General features: G+C 49.7%; 1 long non-coding RNA gene across 3 annotated transcripts in view; it reads right to left on the bottom strand.

Annotated features, from left to right (window-relative positions):
* Nucleotides 1-26,132, bottom strand: part of LOC119963268 — a 35,140-nt gene extending 9,008 nt beyond the window's left edge. The window contains exons 1-2 of one of the 3 annotated variants that reach the window (XR_005460057.1): nucleotides 25,978-26,132; nucleotides 4,149-4,310 (exon numbers count right to left, since the gene is read on the bottom strand). This is a non-coding gene — a long non-coding RNA (uncharacterized LOC119963268). Of the gene's footprint in view, nucleotides 1-4,148; nucleotides 4,311-5,146; nucleotides 5,388-5,428; nucleotides 5,451-25,977 lie in introns of those variants that run through there. The other 2 variants (XR_005460058.1, XR_005460056.1) reach the window with 2 other exon arrangements.
* Between the last annotated feature and the right edge of the window lie 225 nt (nucleotides 26,133-26,357).

Genomic DNA, 26,357 nt, shown 5'->3' with positions numbered 1-26,357 from the left:
ACACTCACAGCACACACACTCACTCACAGCACACACACATACACTCACAGCATACACACACAGACACTCACAGCACACACACACACTCACAGCACACACACACACACTCACAGCACACACACACACACACTCACAGCACACACACACACGCACACACACACACGCGCACACACACACACACACACTCACAGCACAGACACACACAAACACACTCACAGCACACACACACACTCACAGCACGCACACAGCACACACACACACTCAGTCACAGCACACACACACTCAGTCACAGCAGACACACACTCACAGCTCACACACACTCACAGCACGCACACAGCACACACACACACTCAGTCACAGCAGACACACACTCACAGCTCACACACACTCACAGCACACACACACACACTCACAGCTCACACACACTCACAGCACACACACATTCAAGCACACACACATTCACAGCGCACACACATTCACAGCACACACACATTCACAGCGCACACACATTCACAGCGCACACACATTCACAGCGCACACACATTCACAGCGCACACACACACACTCACAGCTCACACACACTCACAGCACACACACATTCACAGCACACACACATTCACAGCACACACACACACTCACAGCACACACACTCACACACACTCACAGCACACACACACATATGCATGGTCTCATGTATATACAATACAGTGTGAATTACGGAGTTACATTCACCACAGCACACACATACACTTACAGCACACACGCAGACACTCACAGCACACACACATACACTCACAGCACACACACATACACTCACAGCACACACACACACTCACAGCACACACACATTCACAGCACACACATTCACAGCACACACACACACTCACAGCACACACACACACTCACAGCACACACACACACTCACAGCACACACACACATATGCATGGTCTCATGTATATACAATACAGTGTGAATTACGGAGTTACATTCACCACAGCACACACATACACTTACAGCACACACGCAGACACTCACAGCACACACATACACTTACAGCACACACATACACTTACAGCACACACGCAGACACTCACAGCACACACACACACTCACAGCACACACATACACTCACAGCACACACACATACACTCACAGCACACACACATACACTCACAGCACACACACACACTCACAGCACACACACACACTCACAGCACACACACACACTCACAACGCACACACATACTTACAACGCACACACTCACAGCACACACGCACACACACACTCACAGCACACACACACACTCACAGCAAACACTCACAGCACACACACACATACACTCACAGCACACACACACACACTCACAGCACATACTCACACACTCACAGCACACACTCACAGCACACACATGTACACTCACAGCACGCACATACACTCACAACGTACATACACACACTCACAGCACACACATACACTTACAGCACACACATACACTTACAGCACACACATACACTTACAGCACGCACGCAGACACTCACAGCACACACACGTACACTCACAGCACACACACGTACACTCAGCGCACACATACACTGACAACGCACATGATCGAACCATCAATTCACTAGACATGTGCTTTAAGATATAAACAGTGGTCTTAATCTACTTACAACAGAGCCAGCCTGTTCCACGTTGAACTCTCGGTGAACTGAACGACTGGCTCTGAGCATTGGTATTTATACAGCAGTCCAGGGGGAGGAATCGTGTGCAGAGCCAAGCGTGGAGCCCTGTGCAAACTCCTAAGCATTCCCTGCGCTTCTCCCCCTAGTGGTCTGGCAACGCAACTGCGCTTATCAATGCATGGTCTCTGTATACAATACAGTGTGAATTACGGAGTTACATTCACCACAGCACACACATACACTTACAGCACACACGCAGACACTCACAGCACACACACATACACTCACAGCACACACATACACTTACAGCACACACGCAGACACTCACAGTACACACACACACACTCACAGCACACACATACACTTACAGCACACACACACACTCACAACACACACACACACACACTTACAGCACACACGCAGACACTCACAGCACACACGCAGACACTCACAGCACACACACATACACTCACAGCACACACATACACTTACAGCACACACGCAGACACTCACAGTACACACACACACACTCACAGCACACACATACACTTACAGCACACACACACTCACAACACACACACACACACTTACAGCACACACGCAGACACTCACAGCACACACGCAGACACTCACAGCACACACACACAGCACACACACACACTCACAGCACACACACACACTCACAGCACACACACACACACACACTCACAGCACACACACACAGACACTCACAGCACACACACACACTCACAGCACACACACACACTCACAGCACACACACACACTCACAGCACATACACACACTCACAGCACACACACACACTCACAGCACACACACACACTCACAGCACACACATATACACGCACAATGCACACACATACACTCACAATGCACACACGCAGACACTCAACACACACACACACTCACAGCACACACACTCACAACGCACACACATACACTCACAGCACACACACATACACTCACAGCACACACACTCACAGCACACACACATACACTCACAACGCACACACTTACACTCACAGCACCAACACACACTCACAGCACACACACACTCACAGCACACACACACTCACAGCACACACACACACTCACAGCACACACACACACTCACAGCACACACACACACTCACAGCACACACATATACACGCACAATGCACACACATACACTCACAATGCACACACGCAGACACTCAACACACACACACACTCACAGCACACACACTCACAACGCACACACATACACTCACAGCACACACACATACACTCACAGCACACACGCAGACACTCAACACACACACACACTCAGCACACACACACACTCACAGCACACACACACACACTCACAACGCACACACATACACTCACAGCACACACGCAGACACTCAACACACACACACTCACAGCACACACACATACACTCACAACGCACACACTTACACTCACAGCACCAACACACACTCACAGCACACACACACTCACAGCACACACACACTCACAGCACACACACACTCACAGCACACACACACTCACAGCACACACACAGCACACACACATAACACTCACAGCACACACACACACTCACAGCACACACACATAACACTCACAGCGCACACACACACTCACAGACACACACACACACTCACAGCACACACACTCATAGTACACACACCTGCACTCACAGCACACACACACTTACAGCACACTCACATTCACAGCACACTCACATTCACAGCACACGCACACACTCACAGCACACACACACACTCACAGCACACACACACACTCACAGCACACACACACTCACAGCACACACACACTCACAGCACACACACACACACTCATAATGCACATACATACACTCACAGCACACACACACACACACTCACAGCACACACACACACTCACAGCACACACATACACTCAATATTAAGTGCCTATTTGACTATATATTGAGGGGGGGAAATTTAATTTAAAAATGTCGACACTGCATTTCCTGTTTTGCTTATCGAAATGTTGTAATCAGCATTCTACATTTCTGCTGCATGTCTGTAGTTTCGACAAAACTAAGTACGCAATACTTTGCAAATGTATTTATTTCCTGAAGATATGAATTGAGAAGTGGTCAGTAGATCAGTAGGTTTAGCTAATTTCCCTTCATCTAAAATTCAAAGGAAGAATACGTTGACGTTATGAGGCACACAGGGCTTTAAACAGCAAATTCCAGAATAATGTCATTTTTCCCTGAAACTAAAATAAAGTGGACTCCAGTAACCATGACAACACCAGCAAAGCTCTTCACTGAGCCTGCGACAACTCTGACTCAATGCCACGTCGAGACTAACTTGGAGTCCCTTCAGGCTCGCCTGTGGGAATGGCCATCTGTTTCCAGGCAGCAGATACTTATGCAAACTTTTAGTGGACAGATTTTTAATTCTACTTACCAGATTTTTATTTCTATTTTCCAAGATAATTGTCTTCTTTCCCCTCCTTAAGTTTCTTGACTCATATTGGAGAGGTTCCACAGGCTCTTTTCCCAAGTGTAAGCCTTTACTGTGAATTTCAGCAGGCATTTTCAATCCAGTGATTCTGTCCTCACTTGACACCTACACATGCATGAAATGAAAAATGAAAACCTTCCAATAAGTATCATTAGATAGCAATCAGGAGCAGGAGCCCTGTCCTCCCTTTAATCCTCGGCTTGCACTGCTCCAACCCCACTTCTCCCACATTGTCACCATCCATTGCTGTCTGAAGACGCTGAGGTTAATTGTATCGACCATTGCAACATCCCAGTTTGATGAACTAACTGGTACAAGGGGGCGGGGATGCCCTTACAAACTGAACCTTCAACACAAACTGTCAGATTATTCTAATTAATTTGGTCAAGCTATGTTTGTGACTATCTATGCCTGTAATAGTTGGAATTAAAAAAAAAAAAAGAATTTAGTTGTTGTGGTTCAGATAGGAACCAGTGGCATAGATAGAACTAAGAATGATATTCTGTGGAAGGAGTTTGAGGAACTGGGTTGTATATTAATAAACAAAACTTCAAAAGTATTACTCTCTGGATTATTACCTGAGCGAGGGGAAAATTAGCACAGGGTCAAACAGTGGTGTGAGTAGAATTGACACAGGGCACTTGCACTGGGGAGGGAAGGAATGGACGGCATTTTAACTGGGTTGGGACCAGCATACTGCTGCCATGTTTAAATAAGGCTGTGGACAGATAGCGCGTTAAACTGAAAGGGCTTTAGGGAGGGTAGTGGTCAGATGAAAGAAAATTTAGGAATCTAAAGAGAAAAGCAGAGGCAATAGAGCAGTGTAACGATTTGGGTGGGGACAAGCAGACGGGGACAGGAAGGGGCAGAAGATTTAACAGTAAGGCCCATGTGAAGAGTAGTGGCAAAGATTAAATAAAATAAATTTAAAGGCTGTTTACCTGAATGACAGAAGTAATCGTAATAAAATGGACAAATTAGCAGCACAAGTAAATGTCTTGTTATGCTCCAAGTGTGGCATAAGCGGCTTCCTTGTGGTGCACTTGACAAAGGAAGGTTCAGATGTGGAGATAACTTCAACACGTTTATTAAACTATATACACTTCTATTACTCGGGTTCGACACTACTGCTAATCCTACTATAGCTACCCAGACTGAATAACCAATCTGCTACAATCCACGTGGTGGGAATTATATTGAATCAACCCTGTGTCTCTACTCACTGACTGTCTCCACTGGAAAGAGGCAGATCATGTGTGTGGTGTCCTTTATATATGGGTTGGTGTAATGCCCTCCAGTGGTCGTGTCACCTCTGTGTGTATCGTGAATGCCCATTGGTCGTGACCTATCTAACTGACCTATTGGTTGAGTGTGTGTGTGTGATGTCTCTGGTGCTCCCTCTAGTGTCCAGCTAGTCTACATGTATTTACATTAACCCCTTGTGTATTTACGGTGATGCACATCACCACAGTAAAGTTAAGTGGTCCAGATCTAATCGCCATTACAAGAGAAATGGGGTATGATTGTAGGTCATGGGTCAGGACCCCACTGTTGGGTTTAATTGGGGTCATGAGCCAAGACTGTGTGGGAAATGGACGCCCAGCATTGATTTTTCGCAGATTGGTCAATTAGTGGCCAGAGGGCAGGCTCACCAACCAATTAAAAACAGCGCGCAGGCTCTCGAAGCAGGAGGGCCAATAGGAGACCCTTTGCAGTTTGGAAGGAGCAGCAGACTGCAGTTTAGGTAGGAGAGAGCGAGAAAGAGCACCTCCATCTTGAGGCACCCCCTGTCATAATATCCACTCATGTATATAATGAGATGCAGACAGGCAGTGATTGACACACAGGATGACCAATGAACACACAACACAGAACAACCAATCACCAGACAGGACACCACCACTATAAAGCCCACAGGGCATTAAGACTCCTGCTCTCTCGGGACCCAGATACTGAGACAGTCAGAGTGCACAAGTTAGTGAGCACTACTGCCATGTGGTAGCTAGTATGTCTGGTTGAGCCAGTAAGAGGTCGTCAGTCGGATTAGTAGAGTGTCAACCCACAGCTGAACATGTACAGCCATTCATAGTTTAAATAAAACAGTGAGGGCAGCACGGTGGCCTAGTGGATAGCACAACCGCCTCACGGCGCTGAGGTCCCAGGTTCGATCCCGGCTCTGGGTCACTGTCTGTGTGGAGTTTGCACATTCTCCCCGTGTCTGCGTGGGTTTCGCCCCCACAACCCAAAAAATGTGCAGAGTAGGTGGATTGGCCAGGCTAAATTGCCCCTTAATTGGAAAAAATAATTGGGTAATCTAAATTTATAAAGAAAAAAAAAATAAATAAAAAAAAATAAAACAGTGTTGGATCATCTCCGGTGTCAGACGTTTGTTTCTAGCTTCCCTGCATCCAGTTGCAGTCGACGTCAAACCAACCTGCCTAACACATTTTCAAAGTTTTTTAACTTTTAAATTAAAAATGGACCCAGCAACCATTGTGTAGCGAGAACCGACCTGACCACCATCTTACCTCTGGAAAAGTGACCTGGGAGCAGGATGATGCCAGTACACAGCCAGGCCAACCGGTGGTTCAAATGTTCACACCCGCCCAACCAACTTCATATAGGTGTGAAATTTCAATCCATGGTTACAAGGTAACCAGGGTTATTGCTAGTTAATATTGCTTATTGAAATTAAAAATGAGAAGCTATTATGAGCGAGTGAAGAGGAAAGCGGATGACCAAGAGGCGTGGAGAAATGATCAGGGGACCTAGAACATAGAACATTAATAGAACATTACAGCGCAGTACGGGCCCTTCGGCCCTCGATGTTGCGCCGACCTGTGAAACCATCTGAAGCCTATCTGACCTACACTATTCCATTTTCATCCATATGTCTATCCAGTGACCACTTAAATGCCCTTAAAGTTGGCGAGTCTACTACTGTTGCAGGCAGGGCGTTCCACACCCCTACTACTCTCTGAGTAAAGAAACTGCCTCTGACATCTGTCTTATATCTACCACCCCTCAATTTAAAGCTATGTCCCCTCGTGTTGGTCATCACCATCTGAGGAAAAAGACTCTCACTGTCCACCCTATCTAACCCTCTGACTATCTTATATGTCTCTATTAAGTCACCTCTCAGCCTTCTCCTCTCTAACGAAAACAACCTCAATTCCCTGAGCCTTTCCTCGTAAGACCTTCCCTCCATACCAGGCAACATCCTAGTAAATCTCCTCTGAACCCTTTCCAATGCTTCCACATCCTTCCTATAATGTAGTGACCAGAACTGCACGCAGTACTCCAGGTGCGGCTGCACCAGAGTTTTGTACAGCTGCAGCATGACCTCATGGCTCCGAAACTCAATCCCCCTACTGATAAAGGCTAGCACACCATATGCCTTCTTAACAGCCCTATTAACCTGGGTGGCAACTTTCAGGGATTTATGTACCTGGATGCCGAGATCTCTCTGTTCATCTACACCACCAAGAATCTTGCCATTAGCCCAGTACTCTGCATTCCTGTTACTCCTTCCAAAGTGAACCACCTCACACTTTTCCGCATTAAACTCCATCTGCCACCTCTCAGCCCAACTCTGCAGCTTATCTATGTCCCTCTGTAACCTATAACATCCTTCAGCACTATCCACAACTCCACCGACCTTCGTGTCATCTGCAAATTTACTAACCCATCCTTCTACACCCTCTTCCAGGTCATTTATAAAAATGACAAACAGCAGTGGCCCCAAAACAGATCCTTGCGGTACACCACTAGTAACTGAACTCCAGGATGAACATTTGCCATCAACCACCACCCTCTGTCTTCTTTCAGCTAGCCAATTACTGATCCAAACCGCTAAATCACCTTCAATCCCATACTTCCGTATTTTCTGCAATAGCCTACCATGGGGAACCTTATCAAACGCCTCACTGAAATCCATATACACCACATCAACCGCTTTACCCTCATCCACCTGTTTGGTCACCTTCTCAAAAAACTCAATAAGGTTTGTGAGGCATGACCTACCCTTCACAAAACCGTGTTGAGTATCGCTAATCAACTTGTTCTTTTCAAGATGATTATAAACCCTATCTCTCATAACCTTTTCCAACATTTTACCCACAACCGAAGTAAGGCTCACAGGTCTATAATTACCAGGGTTGTCTCTACTCCCCTTCTTGAGCAAGGGGACAACATTTGCTATCCTCCAGTCTTCCGGCACTATTCCTGTCGACAAAGACGACATAAAGATCAAGGACAAAGGCTCTGCAATCTCCTCCCTGGCTTCCCAGAGAATCCTAGGATAAATCCCATCTGGCCCAGGGGACTTATCTATTTTTACACTTTCCAAAATTGCTAACACCTCCTCCTTGTGAACCTCAATCCCATCTAGCCTGGTCGACTGTACCTGAGTCTTCTCCTCGACAACATTGTCTTTCTCCAGTGTAAACACTGATGAAAAATATCCATTTAACGCTTCCCCTATCTCCTCTGATTCCACACACAACTTTCCACTACAATCCTTGATTGGCCCTAATCTTACTCTAGTCATTCTTTTGTTCCTGATATACCTATAGAAAGCCTTAGGGTTTTCCTTGATCCTATCCGCCAATGACTTTTCGTGTCCTCTCCTCGCTCTTCTTAACTCTCTCTTTAGGTCCTTCCTGGCTAACTTGTAACTCTCAAGTGCCCTAACTGAGCCTTCATGTCTCATCCTAACATAAGCTTTCTTCTTCCTCTTGACAAGTGCTTCAACTTCCTTAGTAAACCACAGTTCCCTTGCTCGACAACTTCCTCCCTGCCTGACAGGTACATACTTATCAAGGACACGCAGTAGCTGTTCCTTGAAAAAGCTCCACATTTCGATTGTACCCATCCCCTGAAGTTTCCTTCCCCATCCTATACATCCTAAATCTTGCCGAATAGTATCATAATTGCCTTTCCCCCAGCTATAATTCTTGCCTTGCGGTATATACCTATCCCTGCCCATCGCTAAAGTAAACATAACCGAATTGTGATCACTATCACCAAAGTGCTCACCTACATCTAAATCTAACACCTGGCCGGGTTCATTACCCAGTACCAAATCCAATGTGGCATCGCCCCTTGTTGGCCTGTCTACATACTGTGTCAGAAAACCCTCCTGCACACACTGCACAAAAACTGACCCATCTATAGTACTCGAACTATAGTATTTCCAGTCAATATTTGGAAAGTTAAAGTCCCCCATAACTACCCTGTTACTCTCGCTCCTGTCGAGAATCATCTTTGCTATCCTTTCCTCTACATCTCTGGAACTATTCGGAGGTCTATAGACAACTCCCAACAGGGTGACCTCTCCTCTCCTGTTCCTAACCTCGGCCCATACTACCTCAGTAGACGAGTCCTCAAACGTCCTTTCTGCCACCGTAATACTTTCCTTGATTAACAATGCCACACTCCCCCCTCTTTTACCATTTTTTCTGTTCTTACAGAAACATCTAAATCCTGGAACCTGCAACAACCATTCCTGTCCCTGCTCTACCCATGTCTCCGAAATCGCCACAACATCGAGATCCCAGGTACCGACTCATGCTGCAAGCTCACCCATCTTATTCCGGATGCTCCTGGCATTGAAGTAGACACACTTCAAACCAGCATCTTGCTTGCCGGTGCCCTCTTCCGAACTTCTAACCCTATCCCTGACCTCACTACTCTCAACATCCTGTACACTGGGACTACAATTTAGGTTCCCATCCCCCTGCTGAATTAGTTTAAACCCCCCCCCCGAAGAGCACTAGCAAATCTCCCCCCCAGGATATTAGTACCCCTCTGGTTCAGGTGAAGACCATCCTGTTTGTAGAGGTCCCACCTACCCCAGAATGACCTGCCCTTAGACAGACCACTACTGTATTGCATAAAAAAGATTTAATTAGACATTCCAGTGTAAAAGATCCTCTGGAAAAAGTGATCATAATATCATTGACTTCCATATTAAATTTGAGATGGACATACTCCAGTCCAACACAAGAATCTTAAAACTAAGTAAAGCTGATTCATAGATATGGGGACGAGCTAGCTAAGGCTGATAGGGTAAATATACTAAAAGTCATGGCAGTAAATAAACTGTGGGAAACATTTAAAGAAACAATTCAAATGCCGAACAAAAATACATTCCATTAAAAAGCAAAGGTTAAGTAAGTTAAGCATAGTATTGAGTGGCACAGTGGTTAGCACTGCTGCCTCAGAGAGCCAAAGACTTGGTTTGATTCCAGCCTTGAGTGACTGTCTGTTTGGAGTCTGCACGTTCACCCCGTGTGGACAAGGGTTGCTTCCGGGTGCTCTGGTTTCCTCCCACAGTACAAAGATGTGCTGGTTTGGTGTGTTGGCCATGATCAATGGGTAGTGTTACGGGAATAGAATGGCAAAGTGGGCCTAGGCAGATCAGTGCAAACTCAATGGTCTGAAAGACTCCCTTCTGCACTGTAGGGATTTAATGGATTTGATGAAGTACTAAATTAAAAGAAGAGGGTAATACGTTTGTGAAGAATTGTAGTCAACCTAAGCTTGCTTGTGCCTTCAATTTTTCCCATGTCACATGGTGTCAGCACAATGCTGGTCGATCACCCTCCATGTCACCAATAATGTTTTGCATTTGACAGGTGATTTTATAGCTAGATCCCTTCCTGGGACTAACCTTCCCCATTTATCCAGGCTGAGGACCGCAGACCTGCCCGAGTAGAACCTCTACAAGAAACAAAGTGGAGATTGGCTAAAATAGAGGATTGATCCCTTAGAGGCAGAAGCCAATTAAATTGTCATGGGTGTGGTAATCACCACTGTTGTATATATTAGGAGATGTGTGGTAAGACTCTGTACTAAAGGTGCAGGGGTAGTCCCTGCCTGCTGGCTCCGCCCAGTAGGCGGAGTATAAATATGTGTGCTCCCCATACAACCGCCATTTCGCAGCTGCTGTAGGAGGCCACACATCTTAGTGTAATAAAGCCTCAGTTGTATTCAACTCTCGTCTTTGTGCAATTGAGCGTGCATCAATTTATTACACTAAGATTTTCAGAAGATGGACCTCCATATCAAGCCGGATCGCCTGCAGCTGGATCCGCAATCAAGCAATGCCAAAAAGGACTTTCAACATTAGCTAGCTTGTTCCGAAGCTTACATCCGGTCTGCACCAGACCCAATTCCGGAAGCTCATAAGATTCAGATACTCTTCTCGCGCCGAACTATGATGAAGCCATGGCGCTACTGAAAGAGAATTACGCTCTTTGCCAGACACGTACTCTCTACTCGTCGACAACTCACTGGTGAGTCCGTAGAAGATTTCTGGCGTGCTTTAATTCTCCTGGTCAGAGACTGTGACTTCGAGCCATCATGGCCAAGGAACATTCGGACTTCCTCATGCGGGATGCTTTCGTTACGGGGATAAGGTCAGACGACATGTGCCAGCGACATTTAGAGGGAGCCACACTCGACCTCGCAGAAACCAAAATGCTGGCGCTATCGATGACGGTCGCCTCGCGCAATCTTCAGACCTACACCCCCAGCCCCGCGGCCCACCCCTCCTACACATCATGGACTACATAGTCGGCCGCCCCCATCGGGGACCCCACTCAGCCAACCCAAGCCTGTGCCACCCGCCAGCCAGCCAACCCCGGCGGCTCCCGATGTTACTTCTGCGGGCAACAGAAACACCCCTGTCAATGCTGCCCGGCCCACAGTGCCCTTTGCAAGGCCTGCGGCAAAAAGGGGCACTTCACTGCGGTGTGCCAGGCCCGCACAGTCGTCGCTATCGGCCCGACCCCCCTCGCGTACGGACAGTGGGCGCCGCCATCTTCCCCTCCTCGGACCACGCGCGGCCAGTGGGCACTGCCATCTTCCCCTCCTCGGACCACGTGCGGCCCATGGGCGCCGCCAAGTTTGTCAACCCCCGGCACGTGCGGCCATGGGCGCCGCCATCTTGTCTCCCCCACGGTACATGGGCGCTGCAATCGTCCCAGGACCCGTGCCCCCCGGGCACCCCATCGTTCGAAACCAGCGATGACCAGCCGCGACTCGCCTCGGTCACGATTGTCCAGTCTCACCCGCGTGAAGATCGATGGGCACGAGACCTCTTGTCTGCTGGACTCCAGGAGCATCGAAAGCTTCATCCATCCAGATACGGTAAGGCGCTGCTCCCTCGCGGTACATCCCGCCAATCAGAGAATCTCCCTGGCCTCACTCTGTAGCGATCCGGGCGTACTGCACGGTCACACTCACGGTCCGGGGCATAGAATTCCGCGGCTTCCGCCTCTACGTCCTCCCCAACCTCTGTGCTGCCCTGCTCCTCGGCCTGGACTTCCAGTGTAACCTATAGAGCCTAACACTGAAATTCGGCGGGCCCCTACCACCCCTTACTGTGTGCGGCATCGCGACCCTAAAGGTCGACCCACCTTCCCTATTCACAAACTTAACCCCGGATTGAAAACCCGTCACCACCAGGAGCAGACGGTACAGTGCCCAGGACAGGACCTTCATCAGGTCCGAGGTCCAGTGACTGCTTCGGGAGGGTATCATCGAGGCCAGCAACAGCCCCTGGAGAGCCCAAGTGGTAGTGGTGAAATCTGGGGAGAAACACCGAATGGTCGTGGACTACAGCCAGACCATCAATCGGTACACGGAGCTCGACGCATATCCCCTCCCATACGTATCTGATATGGTCAATCAGATTGCACAGTACCGGGTCTTCTCAACTGTGGACCTGAAATCCGCCTACCACCAGCTCCCCATCCGTAAGGCGGACAATCCATACACTGCCTTCGAGGCAGATGGCCGCCTCTACCACTTTCTCAGGGTTCCCTTCAGTGTCACCAATGGGGTCTCGGTCTTCCAAAGGGAGATGGGCCGAATGGTCGACCGGTACGGACTGCGGGGCACTTTCCCGGACCTAGATAATGTCACCATCTGCGGCCACGATCAGCAGGACCACGATGCCAACCTAGCCAAATTTCTCCACACCGCCTCTCTCCTAAACCTCACCTATAACAAGGCGAAGTGTGTATTTGGCACGAACCAATTAGCCATCCTCGGCTATGTGGTCCAGAACGGAGTTCTGGGGCCCGAGCCCGACCGCATGTGACCCCCTCATGGAACTCCCCCTCCCACTGCTCCAAGGCCCTCAAACGCTGCCTGGGGTTCTTTTCTTACTATGCCCAGTGGGTCCCAAACTATTCAGTGGGTCCCTTTTTCCCCTGACAGCTGAGGATCAACAGGCCTTCAACCATATTAGAGCCGACATCGCCAAGGTCGCGATGCACAGAATCGATGAGACGTTGCCCTTTCAAGTGGAGAGCGACGCATCAGACATCGCACTAGCCGCCACGGTCAATCAGGCAGGCAGACCCATGGCATTCTTTTCCCGCACCCTCCATGCCTCCGAAATTCGGCACTCCTCTGTCGAAAAGGAGGCCCAAGCCATTGTTGAAGCTGTGTGGCATTGGAGGCATTACCTGGCCGGCAGGAGATTCACTCTCCTCACTGACCAACGGTCGGTAGCCTTTATGTTTAACACACAACGGGGCAAGATCAAGAACGATAAAATCTTGAGGTGGAGGATCGAGCTCTCCACCTACAACTACAAGATGTTGTATCACCCTGGTAAGCTCAACGATCCCCCAGATGCCCTATCACAAGGTACATGTGCCAGCGCACAAGTGGACCGACTCCGGACCCTGCATGACAACCTTTGTCACCTGGGAGTCACACGGTTGTACCACTTCATCAAGGCCCGCAATCTGCCCTACTCTGTTGAGGAAGTCAGGACAATCACCAGGGACTGCCAGGTCTGTGTGGAGTGCAAACCGCACTTTTACCAGCCGGACCACGCGCGCCTGGTGAAGGCCTCCCGCCCCTTTGAACACCTCAGCATGGACTTCAAAGGGTCCCTCCCCTCCATCGACCGTAACACGTATTTCCTCAGTGTGGTCGATGAGTACTACAGATTCCCCTTCGCCATCCAGTGCCCCGACATGACGTCTGCCACCGTCATCAAAGCCCTCAACACAATCTTCGTTCTGTTTGGCTTCCCCACCTACATCCACAGTGACAAGAGATCCTCATTCATGAGTGATGAGATGCGTCAGTTCCTGCTCAGCAGGGGTATCACCTCCAGCAGGACGACCAGCTATAACCCCCGGGGAAACGGGTAGGTGGAGAGGGAGAACGGGACGGTCTGGAGGGCCGTCCAGCTGGCCCTACGGTCCAGAAATCTCCCTGCCTCCCGCTGGCAGGAGGACCTCCCCGATGCACTGCACTCCATTTGGTCGCTCCTATGCACTACAACTAACGACACACCCCATGAACGTCTCTTTGCCTTCCCCAGGAAGACCACATCCGGGGTGACGCTCCCGACTTGGCTCGCAGCTCCAGGACCTGTTCTCCTCCGTAAGCACGTACGACTCCACAAGGCGGACCCGTTGGTTGAAAGGGTGCAATTGCTCCATCCAAACCCCCAGTATGCCTACGTGGCATACCCCAACAGCTGCCAGGATACTGTCTCCCTCAGGGACCTGGCACCAGCAGGTTCCACACACACACACACCCCTCTGGCCCGGCATCACCCTCCCCTCCCCCCATGCACCCAGCAGCAGCCCCCCAGGACCATCCGTCCTTCCCCTGCCCACGCCCGAGGATGAAGAAGATTTTGGCACGCTCCCGGAGTAACCGAGGATCAGGCTACCACTGGAATCGCCACCACCACTGCGTCGCTCCCAAAGTCACATCAAGGCCCTGGACCGGCTAAACCTGTAATTGGTTCGGGTCTGTTAAAGCACCTTGTACTGGACTTCAAAAATGTTTTCTTTGTCTCTGTATATTAAACTTGTTCTGTATATAGCTCTCCCTCACCCCCGCCGGACTCAATTTTAACAAGGGGTGAATGTGAAAATCACCACTGTTGTATATATTAGGAGATGTGTGGTCAGACCCTGTACTACAGGTACAGGGGTAGTCCCTGCCTGCTGGCTCCGCCCAGTAGGTGGAGTATAAATATGTGTGCTCCCCATACAGCAGCCATTTCGCCAGCTGCTGGAGGAGGCCACACATCTTAGTGTAATAAAGCCTCAGTTGTATTGAACTCTCGACTTTGTGCAATTGATAGTGCATCAACGGAAATGCAGAAATTTCAGAGAAGCATACAGGTATTTGGGGCGAGATTCTCCGTTGGCCGACACCGAAGTCAGGAAAGCAATTGGCTGGAGAATCAATCGTGAAGCCAAAAGCATTGCGGAATGCTATGCTCCGGTGCCTCGAGAGCGGTGTCAATGTGTTCTACTTTGCGTGTACAGTAAACGCTGTTTGCATATCATTAGCGGGCCCGACCCAATATTCCTCAGGGCCTCCGCGATGCTCCGCCTGCACCAGGGGAGAATATCCGATGGCAGGGTTTACTTGTGCTATTAAAAATCGGGGAACAAGCGCAGTGGCTGATGAGGGAGAGAGAGGAGGTAGGACAAGCAGAGGCACAACCGTGGGCTGTCGGTCCTGCCGCTGGTTGGGGGTGGGGGGGGTGGGGGGGGGTGGGGGGGGGTGGAGACTCGGCCAGGCCCGAGGGGTGGGTTGATGGGGGCTGACCAGGGGATGGGCCGTGGGGTCGAGGTGACACCCCATGGGACCAGGGAATCTAGGCACTGACCGCCATTGGCCCGGCCTGCAAAGCAGCCATCTTGCAGTGCACCCCACTGACCAACTTCCGTGTTCCCTGGGCATGCAGAGTGCAACTGGCCATATGGGTGCCCCCGACCCCAGCAAACTCTCCCCCCCCCCCCCCCCCCCCCCCCACCCCCCCGGCAACCAGCCACCACTCGCCGGTGTATCAGCATGCGGCCCGCGTAAGGGAAATGCCCACAGTAGCCCCTGCAGAAGGGCATCGAGTGTACCACAGGTATGGGTAGTGACAGCCAATGATACACCTGGCAACAGGAAAGGGCGCCAGGTCCAGAAGCCTCCATGGTGCCGGGCATGATGGCACCAGGGTACAGTGGGCAGGGCACCGGGGAAACGGCCAGGGGCGGTAGTGGGGTAGGGGAAGTAGGGGGGAGGGGACAGGAAATGTGGGCGCAGGATGGAGGGGATGCGACCATGAGATGCGCATCATGCACGATGCGCCCGATACCCGGGCTGTGTGCACGATGACTTCATCCTGGCATACTCGACGGTTCCTGACCTCTTCAAGGCGCCACGCCAGCTGAGGGGTTGGCTCCTGGGCAACAGTGGTTATCCATTGCTGCCATGGCTGACGACACCCTTCCAGAGGCCACAGACCGACACAGAGACCCGCTGCAACAATGCTCATGCTGCAAACAGGGGCGTGATCGAGCGGTGCTTTGGCATCCTGAAGATGCAGTTCAGGTGCCTGAATTGTTATGGAGGGGCCTCCAGTAGAGCACGAGGAGGGTCTCCCAAATCGCCTGTTCCGTCCTCCACCACATCTTGCAGCAGAGAGGCGACGTGCTGGAGGAGGGGCATGGATGCCAGTCCTCTTCCCTAGAGGAGGACACAGGGAAGAGCGAGGATAGGGAGGACATGGGGCCTGGGCAAGCATGGGAGGCCGCAAAACGTGCACGCCTAGGCCGGGTCACAGGGTCGCTCTAATCACCTCATGGTTCACCGACTAGGGGGCCTGGCCAGAGGCATGAACATTCCATCCCACCCCCACAGCACCACACCACCCCCGCCTCCGTGTCAGCCACCCCCTTCCATGAACACCCTCCCTGCGCAAACTTCCGCCTCCCCCCCCCCCCCCCCCGCCACTCAACCTTGCAACTCCCTCCATGATTCCTAACTGCCTCACGAGGTTGTGCAGTCCCTGGGCTGGCAGTAACAGTTGGTCTGGTCCATGGGATGGAGAATGGATGATGTTGGCACCCCGCTCTGAGATGATCTCTGATGCTCCTCATCGTTCAACAACATCTGACTCCTGCCCATGATAGCACTTTCCACAATCCAACAGGGTGATCCCTGTATGCAAGCTGGCCTTTCCATCATGCAGTCCATCGGATCCTTGGTGGGCTGGGGGAGGGGGGAGAAACTGGAGCAGTGAGTGCTGGCTGAACTGGGGTCTCTGGGCCAAACCCACCCCCAATGCCCCCTCTGCGGCCTTCCCAGACCAGACCAGCCAATGCCATCCCTCACACCCTTCTGACAGAGCAGCGAGGCAAGTTGTGACATTATGCAGAGGTGTTTAGTCGAAACAAGTGAATATATATATATATATACAGCTTTGTGCCCTAGCCCCTATATCTATACTGTGCCCTGCACCCATGCCAGGCCCTAATGCTATGCCTAGGTGGATCCCCAGGCGGCATATCAGGAGTGGAGGCGGCCTGCTGCCGTTCTCGGCCTGTGACCTGGGTCCCATTATCCGGTTGTCTTCTTGGGTGGCCGGGTTTTTGTATGGGTATCCCAAATGGCGTGGTGGTGCACTGTTCTGCCCGCTGCCCACCAGGTGCGCCAGGGAGCGGGGGGAGATTGACGCGCTGTGCTGTTCCTGCACATCTCCTGTGGAAGTAACCAACATAGAAAGAAATTGAAAACCGCTTATTGTCACAAGTAGGCTTCAAATGAAGTTACTGTGAAAAGCCCCTAGTTGCCACATTCCGGCGCCTGTTCGGGGAGGCTGGTACGGGAATTGAGCCGTGCTGCTGGCATGCCTTGGTCTGCTTTCAAAGCCAGCGATTTAGCCGTGTGCTAAACCAGCCCCACATGGGCCCCATCATCTCCTCCCTCAAATTGCCCACTGGCCCCCGGGCTACTCCATGGGATAGGGGTGTGAGACGAGCTAACCCCGGAGGCTCCCCCACCACCTGATGTTGCCAGCACTGGAGGCCCATGCCCGCCCCAGGTCTTGAAGCTCGCGGCCATGAAGCACAAGGAGTGGACTACCTCCCTCTGGGACTGTGCCACATCACGCTGCGACTTCTGGGTCTGTGCCACTTCAGCCAGTGACTGTGCCACCTCCCTCTGGGTTTGTGCCACGTCAGCCAGTGCCCGGGTTTGCTGTTTAATGTTTGGATTGTAAGGGTTTGGAGGGGTGAAAAGTTTATGTGGGGATGGATGTTCCCATCCCCCATCCTGTTTTATGGGAGTGTTTGTGTTTAACATTTGTTTGTTTGCTTTTGGAGATGGCTGCCTGGAGTCCAGGAGAAGTCCTTGTTTGGGTGGGGGAGGGTAAGGTCCTTGAGCTGAGGAGTTGGGAGGGGAGGGGTGGGGCGGTCTTTGGGAGGTACCTTTGGGCAGGGGCTGCTGCGCTAGCAGGAGATTCTGGTGAACGGAAGTGAGGTGGTGGGGGGTAATGCCGAGAGAGGTGGCCAGGGGGAGGGGTGGTGAGGGGGGAAGGGGTGCAGCGGGGGAACGTTGTTGCGATGTGGTAGAGGGTCAGAGATGACATTGTCAGGGGTGGAGAAAGGGGCCATCTGGGATGGGTTAGGTACAGGTATTAAGGGAGCGGGAGTTAAGTAGGGAAAATGACAGACGGTAGAGGGGATTGAAGGCGCAAGCCTCCGGTATGTTTGGTAACGTGGAACGTCCAGGGACTGAATGGGCCGGTTACAAGGTCGCGGGTGTTCATGCACCTCAGGAGCTTGAAAGCAGGGGTGGTCTTTCTGCAGGAGACACACCTCCATGTGAAGGACCAGGTTAGGTTAAGGAAGAGGTGGGTCGGGCAGGATTTTCACTCTGGGTTGGATTTGAAATCAAGGGGACTGGCGATTTTAATGAGCAACAAAATGGGATTTGTGAGTGCAGAGGAGGTGAGGGACCCGGGTGGGAGGTATGTGATTGTGAGTGGGGTATTGGAAGGGGCACCGGTGGGCTTGGTAAATGTGTATGACCCAAATTGGGATGATGTGGGTTTTATGAGGGGGTTGCTGGCAGCGATCCCGGATTAAGTCACGCAGCAGTTGATCATGGGAGATTTTAACTGTGTCCTCTAGCCAAGGGTGGCAAAGGTCGAGCCCCAGGTCGATGGCTAGGGTACGAATGGCAAGGGAGGATTTATGGAGAGGATTGGTATGGTGGATCCATGGCACGTTCAGAACCCAGGAGGAAGGGAGTATTCCTTCTTTTTACACATCCATAATATGTTTCGAGGATTGATTACTTTGTAGTGAGTTGGGAGATTTTGGTTGGGGTGGTGGGGGCAGAGTATTCAGGGATAGTTATTTCGGACCATGCCCCCCCCCACTGGCTGGATATTCGGTTTAGATCGGGATGTGGGCAGAGGCCGGTATGGAGGTTTGACTCGGGATTGTTGGTGGATGGAGGTTTTTGTGATAAGGTGGGGGTGGCAATTAAGGAATATGTGGAGTTGAATCAGAATGGGGAGGTGTTGGCGGGCATTTCTTGGAAAGCACTGAATGCGGTCGTCCAGGAGAAATTATTTTGTTTAAGGCTAGTGTGGATAGGGAAAGGAGGGAGGAACATGACTGTCTAATGAGCGAGTTATGGAGGAGGACAGGGAATATTCGAATATGCCCACTGTGGAGCGATTGGCGAGAAGGAAAAAGTTGCAGGGGCAGGTAGGTAGAGTGCTCTTTCGGATTGGCATTGCAGACTAGATGGGTCAAGTGGCCTACTTCTGCACTGTAGGGATTCTATCATTTTATGTTCACGAAATTGATCCTTGGGACAAGACAGTTGTCCTGTGACGATGGGCTGAGTAAATTGGCACTATAATTTCTGGAGTTTTTAATAATCTTTATTGTCACAAGTTAACACTGCAAAATTATAACATTGCAAAGAAGTTACCGTGAAAAAGCCCCTAGTTGCCACATTCCGGCGTCTGTTCGGCTATACTTGGAAGAATGAAAGGCGATTTCATTAAAACCTGCAAGCTTGACCGCGACATGTGCAAGGCTCGGGCTGATCCAATTTAAGGTCGTTCACCGGGCCCATATGACGGTGGCTCGGATGAGCAAATTTTTCGGGATAGAGGACAAATGCGCTAGGTGCGCGGGAGGACCAGCGAACCATGTGCACATGTTTTGGGCATGCCCTGAGCTGAGGGGGTACTAGGAGGGTTTTGCGGGGGTCATGTCCCAGGTGCTAAAAACAAGGGTGGTGATGAGTCCAGGGGTGGCAATTTTTGGGGTTTCGGAAGACCCGGGCGTCCAGGGGGAGAAAGCGGCCGATGTGCTGGCCTTTGCTTCCCTGATAGCCCGGCGACGAATATTATTGGCGTGGAGGGACTCAAAGCCCCCGAAGACTGAGTGGTGGCTTGCGGACATGTCAAGTTTCCTGGGGATGGAAAAAATTAAGTTCGCCTTGAGGGGATCTGTGCAGGGGTTCACCCGGAGGTGGCAACCATTTATTGACTTCTTTGCGGGAGAGTGAGCGTCAGCAGGGGGGTGGGGGGGAGGGGGGGGGGGGGTAGAGTAGAGTAGGAGGGAAAATATGGCGGGTAGTACGGGTGGGAGGGGAGCGGGCTTGTGCAATACGGTATGATGGAAGTATTGAAAGTACGTGGATGTTTGCACATTTTTGCCTTTTTTGCTTCCTTTCTGATGATGTCTGTAACTGTTTATAAAGCCAAAAACTACCTCAATAAAATTGTTTATTAAAAAAAAAAAACCTGCAAGCTTCTGAATGCGATTTACAGAGTAAACACTGAGGGTGCAATCTACCCGAATGGGGACAGAGTCCCATAGCTTACAAGATTAACCGGATGCTTGCCAGGAGTTAGTGCCACAAATCAGCCCTCTATCTAACGCCCGTCCAGGTAGATCGGGGGCTCAGCGGAGAACTCCCCGATTTAGCCCCATTTTCTGCATTGAACTCCTCAGTAGAGCGAGAGATTGGGGCGCCATTTTAAATAACAGCTCAATCTCTCGAGCACCCCAGCACAACCCCCGAAACCAACTCCCCCAAGCGCCAACTCACTATCAGAGAGTCCCCAAGCCCCCCACACCCTCACACCTGTGTAGGGCAAACCCCTGGCCCGATAACTGCCATGCAAAGATGCCAGCCTGACACTCTGGCAGTGCACCTGCCAGCTGGCTGTGCCACCTTTGCACCTTGGCAGTGCCAGGCTGGAACCCAGATGGAAGTGCCAAGGTGCCAGTCTGGCACTGCCAGGATCCCTGGGGAACACCAGTAGTGCCACGGTACCACCTAGCCTGAAGTGCATGCACCTGTTCTGTCTGGCCCCTGTTTGTGGAGACTAGTGCTGAACAGCGCTCAGCCGAGGTCTCCAAGGAGGAGAAAGTTAGACGCCACGCCTTGGTTAGATCTCGGAAACGCATTTAAGTGCGAGACTAGCTATCTCACTCTAACATGCAGATTTGCCAGAAAGTGATCCCGCCCACAATGGGTGGGATTCACATCATCACGTCTCACGAGATCAAGTTAGATCTCGCGAGGTGTGATGAGCAGGATAGATCCGGAAGTGGGATCTCCCAGCATCTACTAGTCGGAGTGCGCTGCGTTGCTTTTTGGGAGCAACGTGACTGCTAGTTTATGCCCTGAGAGACTGTTTCCGCTGGCTGGGGAATCTAGAGAACGGGAGTTCAGTCTCAATATATAGGGATGATCATTTAGGATTGAGATGAATAAATATTTCTTCACGCAGAGTGTTATGAATCTTTGGAAATCTCTACCCCAGAGAGTTTCCACTGGGAAGGAGCAGACAGGCACCAAAGCAACACCTCCAGAGGAGTATTTGGGCACTCCTGTCATGGCGCAAGGTGAGTTAAACACCAAATCCCAGAAACTTAACCTCTTTCCCAGCTTCCTGAATGATTTTGTTGTGGATTTACCAATGCTGGTTGATTGTTACACATAGAGAGGCAAGAAGTGGAAAAAAAGTACAGTTGGAAATAAAGAGTAAACACCCTTCTCTGTTTTCATGTTTTTTACGCTGAAATTTAGTTTTCATTCTCTTGTCTTGTCTATTTTCTTCTTGTAGGTACCGGTTAACGGGCAGTCAAGCACTGGTGATGGAGAGCAAGTTTCAAATTCTCTGCAGAAGTATTTAGTAGCTGCTGTCGTCCTGCTGGTTATAGTACTGTTAGTGTGCATTGCAGCAATCTTTGGAATAGCTCTCATCTACCTTAAACTCAATCAGGTATTTGTCACTTGATGCAACTAATAAGATAAAATAAAGTTTGCGTATCTGTTCTATAGAGGTAAGAAGAAGTAACGGAAGCACAGGTAGGTCATTCAGTTTCACGGACCTGTCCTGCCATTTAACTGCTTCAGAGCTGACCCAGCTCATCTACTTATCCCTCAGTCCCCTTACCTAACAAACCTGTCAACCTCTGTTTCAAAAGTTCCAATGAACCCAGGGTGCGTGGCCCTTTGTGGGAGAAAGTTCTAGATTTCCACTATCCTTTGTGTGAAAAAGTGCTCCTAATTTTATTTCTTGTTCATGGCATATGGACTTAAATAAGTGTAAACGCCCCTCAATATGTGAATTTGCACAAATTCCGATTTGACTTTGCACCGTTAATCTGACAATGATATATTCATAGAGGTTGTTTAGCACAGGGCTAAATCGCTGGCTTTGAAAGCAGACCAAGTAGGCCAGCAGCACGGTTCGATTCCCGTAACAGCCTCCCCGAACAGGTGCCGGAATGTGGCGACTAGGGGCTTTACACAGTAACTTCATTTGAAGCCTACTCGTGACAATAAGCGATTTTCATTTCATATCCGATGGAGTTTTTAATCTTTTAGGCTAGGATTTTCTCCCCCACCCCTTCTCACTGATGGGTTCCTCAAGGCAGACGTGGAGAGCCATTGGCTGCCGGCAGTATCTTCCAGTCATGCTGAGGTCTATGGGCATTTGTGTGGGTTCGCCCGCCCTGCCACTGCGGAATCCGGAGCGACCCGACTTCGGCTGGACCAGGATATCCCGCAGGCGGGCGGGGCATACAAATACCTCCCTGAAAACTTGGCCCTGAAATTCTACTCCTATTAAAACATTAGTGAAATCCCCAAGGAAAGGATGGCACCCAATTACAACAACTGCCCCCTTATACATAAATGAAGGGACTTCGCCTTCCTAGATGTGCATGAGGACCTAGATTATCAGTGATAATCAGTGGATTATGAAGTCCGATAAGACATCCCAGCCTCACCCAGAATGCATGTTGACCCCCAATAACGAGGTACAGGCCTTGAAAGTGGCCTGGAATATTCGAACATTTTTCTCTATGAAAGTAAAATTTCCAGTTTGGCTGTTTCCCACAGGGGTGGTGTGGGTAAAAGCGGTTGTGGCTGAGAGGTGGGGGAAGGCTGACAGGATTGGGGAGGGGATGGCAACCATCTCCAGTCCCTGACGGGCAGGAGGGTAGCAACATTTCTACTGACATGGGCATCGGAGCAGGGTCATTGTGGCACTGCCTACCTGCTGATCTATGCAAATGAGGAGCTGCCCTACTGACCCCAGAAACTTTGCCAGAATTAGTGTCGGAGGGCATCAGTAAACAGCTGCCTGCATCACTACATGTGGAATGGCAGGGCCCTGACGTTTACTCAATATGGAGATGTCCATCTGATGATGTTTGGTACAGTTTTGTTCACTTTTAGTCCCTCCACTGTACCAGTATCTATGGGGGTCATTTTGTCTTCATTACCTATATGGTGTCCTGATAAATCAAATCATCTGCCCATCGTAATACTCATTTGATTTTTCATTCCATTGATTTAACAGGGATGCAATTTGAAGAAGGTCTATAAGGTGCAAATGATCCCTTCTAGTGGATTAAAGATGAAAATGCAATTCACTGGTTGGTTCTTCAAAAGGTGCATCAACAGTGCATATTGCCATTTCAAAAATATTACTAAACAAGAGCAATTGAAAACAAATAAAAATATTCAAGAACTCTCTGGGCAAATTCTGCTGGTAGTGTTGCATTGAGACTGGGATTACCATAGGTTCAATCCTGAGCTAATCTCTGTTGTAAAGGTATTAGAATTTGTTTGAGTGGGTGACAGGATCTTTGAGTGCAGCTATGATAGGCTGGTTTTCCGCCAAGGCTGAGAGCCCAGAAATCTATTCGCTTGTTGAAGCACCTGAGCCTCGGGGAAACATTGCTTTATTGACAGCTCTGGCTATCTGATCTCTTCTGTCAATTATGCAATGTTACTTATACAAGATAAAGAAGTTGCAAGTGCTTGCAGTTTCTGCTACTTATAATAATCTTTATTAGAGTCACAGGAAGGCTTACATTTACACAGCAATTAAGTTACTGTGAAAATCCCTAACCGCCAAACTCCGGTGCCTGCTCGGGTGCACTGAGGAGAATTCAGAATGTCCAATTCACCTAACAAGCATGTCTTTCGGGAATGTAGGAGGAAACCGGAGCACCCGGAGACAAACCCACGCAGATATGGAGGGGACGTGCAGACTCCACACAGCCAGTGATCCAACCCGGGAATCGACTCGGGTCCCTGGTGCTGTGAAGCAACAGTGCTAACCACTGTGCTACCATGTCGCACATTTGATACTTTAAAGGATGATATTGACATTGCACTATAAAGGAGTGTTTTGTTAACAGGGAAAGTTATCAGCGAATGACTTTTTAAAGCTTTTTTCAAATGTCCAACTGTCACTATAGGTTTGATTGGTTCTAGACCAGGGGTGGGCAAACTTTTCCGTGCAAGGGCCACATTCAGAAATTCACAATTCACAAAGGGCCGCATAGTATATTAAGTAAAATAATTACTTCACCCGGTTATGATTCTGGGCGCCTCATATAGAACATAGAACAGTACAGCACAGAACAGGCCCTTCGGCCCTCGACGTTGTGCCGAGCAATGATCACCCTACTCAAGTCGACGTATCCACCCTATACCAGTAAGTAACCCAACAGCCCCCCCGCATTAACCTTAAAAAAAAATTTAAAAAAAAAAAAAAAAAAAATTTTTTTAAAAAATTTTTTTTTTTTTTAATGACTTGGTGGGCCGCAGAAATACCTTTGGCGGGCCGCATGCGGCCCGCGGGCCGTAGTTTTGCCCACCCCTGTTCGAGACAGTGTATAGTGGGTGTATGGTCATGGAAGTGGCATAGTTTGGCATGGGGGCCAGAGGGCTATTTTGGAGGGCATAGTTTGGCATCGGGGGGTTGGAGGGATCACAGGGAATAGATGAGGGGAATGATGTGACACTGTAGGGCCTATCTGTCTTTATTTTAATTGGGACAAAGTTCCACAGCAACAACGTAGGTTCTTTTAACAGTCCGCCTTGGCAACCAGCAGCCCCTCTGGTTGCTCGGAACTTTTCCCTGGTTGACTGGTTCAATTGCAGTTCCCCATTCACAACCCACCCCTTCCCCCACTCCATGAAAATCCCATTCTTGCAAGCATTTTGTCCCGAGGCGGGCGGGCCGAGCTAAGAATTTTTCCAACACCCGCTACCTGCCCGGATGATAAAAAGCCAGTCTGATATTTCCTGCAATCAGCACTCACTGCTGAGGTTCTCAATGAAGACAACTTGTCAGAGAGTTCTAGAAGTCCCTTGATCTAAAAATAAATCAGGAAGACCTGACTGAGAAGAAGAGAACAAAATGAGCGGAAGAATTATCAAGAGTTATCAAGCTTGGTTTGTTTTTAAATAAAGTATTGGTGTTTTAAATTGCCTTTTGAAAATGTTTGTGCTCTTGATACCAATTAAGCCCCCTTGCTACTGCTTAATGTCTAAATAAGCAAACACCTCCCATATAGAATGCAAGCAATTACACTTTTTGTTTCAGATAAGCAAAATGTTGTCAGAAAAAGATGACGGGACATATGCACAGATTGGCGCTAACCTGGCTCACTTCGCACAAGCGACGAAATGTCCGGACTCGACCAAGACCAACGGGAATGTGAAAGGAAACAACAGCAGCCAACAGGTGGAAATTGGCAATGAGCGTGACACAGACGAAAGGTCAAGCAGGTGTTCTTATCTGAAGCTTCCTGATGGAACAGCTCAAACCGCCTCATTTAAGTCCCCTAACAAAGCCAAGCTTGGCGTGGATTCTCAAAAGACTCCAATGCCAATGGATTCAGAGGGGATAGCCGATTAGCAGAGAATATTCTAAATATTCCTCACCACCGTCTTACAACAATGCGGTCAGGAGTGGTTCACGGAAAGCTGTGACGCAAATGGAAAAAGCAAATGGGAACCATGAAAATCTAACTCAGAGAG

The sequence above is a fragment of the Scyliorhinus canicula genome, chromosome 3, assembly GCF_902713615.1.
Source record: "Scyliorhinus canicula chromosome 3, sScyCan1.1, whole genome shotgun sequence".
Taxonomy (NCBI): Eukaryota; Metazoa; Chordata; class Chondrichthyes; order Carcharhiniformes; family Scyliorhinidae; genus Scyliorhinus; species Scyliorhinus canicula.
The sequence above is the reverse complement of the archived record's forward strand: the minus strand, read 5'-3'. Positions and strand labels throughout refer to the sequence as shown.